Source organism: Lepidochelys olivacea (assembly GCF_965140295.1).
Source record: "Lepidochelys olivacea isolate rLepOli2 genome assembly, chromosome: 27".
Classification (NCBI taxonomy): Eukaryota; Metazoa; Chordata; order Testudines; family Cheloniidae; genus Lepidochelys; species Lepidochelys olivacea.
In genome coordinates, this window is record NC_140437.1 from 17,032,929 (window position 1) to 17,037,598 (window position 4,670).

Sequence of the window (4,670 nt, forward strand, 5' to 3'; positions counted from 1 at the left end):
AAGTCATAAATGTTGAAAACCTCAAAACTGAAAATGTTTCAGTTTTTGGCAACTAAACACCCAAAACGTTCAGTTCTCAGTTGAAATTTTTTTTATGACCTCCACAAATTTTTATTGTAATCAAAACATGTCCCATGTAAATTTCTGTTCTGATTAAAAAAGCCATTTTTCATTTTAAAAAATTTCAAATTAAAAATTTTTCACCAGTTCAGCTCACTTGTTCATGAACTCCTAAAATAATCAGATTGACCCTGGTTCTATTCTTTGATACCTCAATAGACACCTATTTATCTGTCTATGTTCTTATACAGCAGTCAAGAATATGGGATATGAGCTTCTGTTAGAAAGGCAAACAGTCAAGTGATGGGTTGGTGTAGCAAGATCGAGACTCACCGGTGCAGCATCTCCCGCTGATAGTCCTGAGAATTAGCTCTCCAGAGCACCCTCTGCAGGCTGGTGTCCCACTTCCCTTGGCCTTCCGTGTCCCTCCTAGACCCCGGTGCCCTTTACCATGGGGTTCTGCCCCAGCAGTACCCCCTCACTCTGGGTCTCCCCTCCCAGGGGAACCCCCAACCCCCTAAACCCACCTTGCCTCAGTGGCTACTGCCAGTCATCATCCAGCCCCCTTTCCCTGGGGCAGACTGCAGTGTAATGGCCACTAATCATTGGCAAGGGGTTAGGACCAACTGCCTCTGCCTATTCCCAGGCTGCCCCTTTGCAGCCCCAGTACCTTTCCGGGCCTTTACCAGGCTGGAGCGCCCCAGCTCCCTTTGCCCTTTCCCAGCGCAGCGTACCTCACTCTCAGGCAAGTAGCCTTCTTACTCCAGGGCTAGAGTAAGACTCCTTTGCTGCTGGCCCAAAGCCCTCTTATAAGGGCCAGCTGGGCCCTGATTGAGCTGGCTACAGCTGTGGTCAGCTACTCACTCAGCTTCCCACAGCTGTTCTCACTCCTCTTCCTGCAGCCACATCCCTCTCCAGGGCTCCTTTAACCCCTTCAGCGCCGGAGCGGGGTGACTACCCTGCTACAGTTGGATTAATCAGATTACAGAGAAAACTTGGGAATTCAGAGATGGAGGCTGAAGGAGGTATCTGGACAAACTGCCTGAACTATAGATGAAAAAGAGGAATTTAATTATACTGACTGATGGAAGGAGGGTTTTACAGGCAGATTTCTCTACAGTTGGATTTCGCCGTGCAGAACACAATGCCATCCACAGCCTCAGAAACAACTCTGACATCATAATCAAAAAGGCTGACAAAGGAGGTGCTGTTGTCATCATGAGTAGGTCGGAATATGAACAAGAGGCTGCTAAGCAGCTCTCCAACACCACTTTCTACAAGCCATTACCCTCTGATCCCACTGAGGGTTACCAAAGGAAACGACACCATCTGCTCAAGAAAGTCCCTGAAAAAGCACAAGAACAAATCCACACAGACATACCCCTAGAACTCCGACTAGGAGTATTCTATCTGTTACCCAAGATCCATAAACCTGGAAATCCTAGACACACCATCATCTCAGGCCTTGGCACCCTGACAGCAGGATTGTCTGGCTATGTAGACTCCCTCCTCAGGCCCTACGCCACCAGCACTCCCAACTATCTTCGAGACACCACTGACTTCCTGAGGAAACTACAATCTGTCGGTGATCTTCCTGAAAACACCATCCTAGCCACTATGGATGTAGAAGCCCTCTACACCAACATTCCACACAAAGATGGACTACAGGCCGTCAGGAACCGTATCCCCGATAATGTCACGGCAAACCTGGTGGGTGAACTTTGTGACTTTGTCCTCACCCATAACTATTTCACATTTGGGGACAATGTATACCTTCAAATCAGCAGCACTGCTATGGGTACCCGCATGGTCCCACAGTATGCCAACATTTTTATGGCTGACTTAGAACAACGCTTCCTCAGCTCTCGTCCCCTAATGCCCCTACTCTACATTGCGCTACATTGATGACATCTTCATCATCTGGACCCATGGAAAAGAAGCCCTTGAGGAATTCCACCATCATTTCAACAATTTCCATCCCACCATCAACCTCAGCCTGGACCAGTCCACACAAGAGATCCACTTCCTGGACACTACAGTGCTAAGAAGCGATAGTCACATAAACACCACCCAATACCGGAAACCTACTGACCGCTATACCTACCTACATGCCTCCAGCTTTCACCCAGACCACACCACACGATCCATTGTCTACAGCCAAGCTCTACGATACAACCGCATTTGCTCCAACCCCTCAGACAAAGACAAACACCTACAAGCTCTCTATCAAGCGTTCTTACAACTACAGTACCCACCTGCTGAAGTGAAGAAACAGATGGACAGAGCCAGAAGAGTACTCAGAAGTTACCTACCACAGGACAGGCCCAACAAAGAAAATAACAGAAGGCCACTAGCCATCACCTTCAGCCCCCAACTAAAATCAAGCGCATCATCAAGGATCTACAACCTATCCTGAAGGACGACCCATCACTCTCACAGATCTTGGGAGACAGGCCAGTCCTTGCTTACAGACAGCCCCCCAACCTGAAGCAAATACTCACCAGCAACCACACACCACACAACAAAACCACTAACCCAGGAACCTGTCCTTGCAGCAAAGCCCGTTGCCAACTGTGCCCACATATCTATTCAGGGGACACCATCATAGGGCCTAATCACATCAGCCACACTATCAGAGGCTCATTCACCTGCACATCTACCAATGTGATATATGCCATCATGTGCCAGCAATGCCCCTCTGCCATTTACATTGGCCAAACTGGACAGTCTCTGTGTAAAAGAATAAATGGACACAAATCAGACGTCAAGAATTATAATATTCAAAAACCAGTCGGAGAACACTTCAGTCTCTTTGGTCACTTGATTACAGACCTAAAAGTGGCAATTCTTCAACAAAAAAACGTCAAAAACAGACTCCAACAAGAGACTGCTGAATTGGAATTAATTTGCAAACTGGACACCATTAACTTAGGCTTGAATAAAGAGAGTGGGAGTGGATGTGTCATTACACAAAGTAAAACTATTTCCCCTTGTTTATTTCTCCCCCTACTGTTCCTCACACGTTCTTGTCAACTGCTAGAAATGACCCACCTTGATTATCACTCCGAAAGGTTTTTTTCCCCCGCACTCCTGCTGGTAATAGCTCACGTTACCTGATCACTCTTGTTACAGTGTGTATGGTAACACCCATTGTTTCATGTTCTCTGTGTATATAAATCTCCCCACTGTATTTTCCACTGCATGCATCCGATGAAGTGAGCTGTAGCTCACGAAGGCTTATGCTCAAATAAAGTTGTTATCTCTAAGGTGCCACAAGTACTGGCTTTCTATTTCCAGAATGGGCATTTCATTAAAATATACTTTAAAATAATGCTAAAAGTAATATATTTAAAATCTGACATTTAAAAAGTTGTACACAGGAAATGCCTAATTGACCTTGTTTATATACAGTAACTCCTCACTTAAAGTCATCCCAGTTAATGTTGTTTCGTTTCTGATCAATTAGGGAACATGCTCGTTTAAAGTTGTGCAGTGCTCCCTTATGACATCGTTTGGCAGCCACCTGCTTTGTCCACTGCTGGCAGGAAGAGCAGCCCGTTGGATCTAGCTGCTGGGGGCTTGGAACCAGGGTGGACCGGAGCCCCCCCATCAGCTCCCCACTCTGCTAAGTTCCCTGTGCAGCAGCTGCCCAACAGGCTATCCATTGCTCGAAGTTCAGCTTTCCCTCCCCCAACTGCCATGTGCTGCTCCTGTCCTCTGCCTTGGAGCTGCTCCCAGGAGCCTCCTGCTTGCTGTGCGGGGGGATGGAGGGGAGGGGCTAATGTCAGCGTGTCCCCCTGCTCTTGCACCCCGCTTACCCCTTCTCCATATAGAGCAGGGTGGGGACACAGACGGAGAGAGACAGAGAGCTTGGGGCAGCAGCTGCTGTCTCAACTTCCTGATCGGTTTAATAAGACAATGTACTTAAGAGTGGGGTCAGCGTACTAAACGGGTCAATGCGCATCTCTCTCTCCGTCTCTCTCTCCCACACACAGGGTGTGTGTTTCTGTCTCCCCTCCCACCATTCATGCTGCCTTATAGAGTGTGAGGCTACATTAACAACATGTTAAACCTTGAGGTCTTAGCCAAAAGCAAGTTAATCATTTAGCAGTAAGGCGTTCCCTGGGAAATATCCCACCCTCTAACTTCACCACCTCATCCAAGCTTCACAATCCTCATAGCTGTGTACAGTATTAAATTTTGTTTAAAACGTGTACTCTGTGTGTGTGTATATATATGTACATATATATACACACACACACACTTTTTTGTCTGAAAAAAATTTCCCTGGAACCTAACCCCCCCTATTTATATTAATTTTTGTGGGGAAATTGGATTCACTTAACATTGTTTTACTTAGTCGCATTTTTCAGGAACATAACTACAAAGTTAAGCAAGGAGTTACTGTACATGGCAAGTGTAGGATTTTGTGCACAGTGTCAACCCTTTTCTTTGATTATTTTGATGATTGATGATGATGTTACCATCCAGCCTCACGCTTGCCCAAGACACACAAGGTTTTCAGGCCTCTTGGATCTGCCTCCCTCTAATTTTTTAATATAAAAAAACAACTACCAGCGAAAGTATTTGAATAGAGTTTATTACAGGTC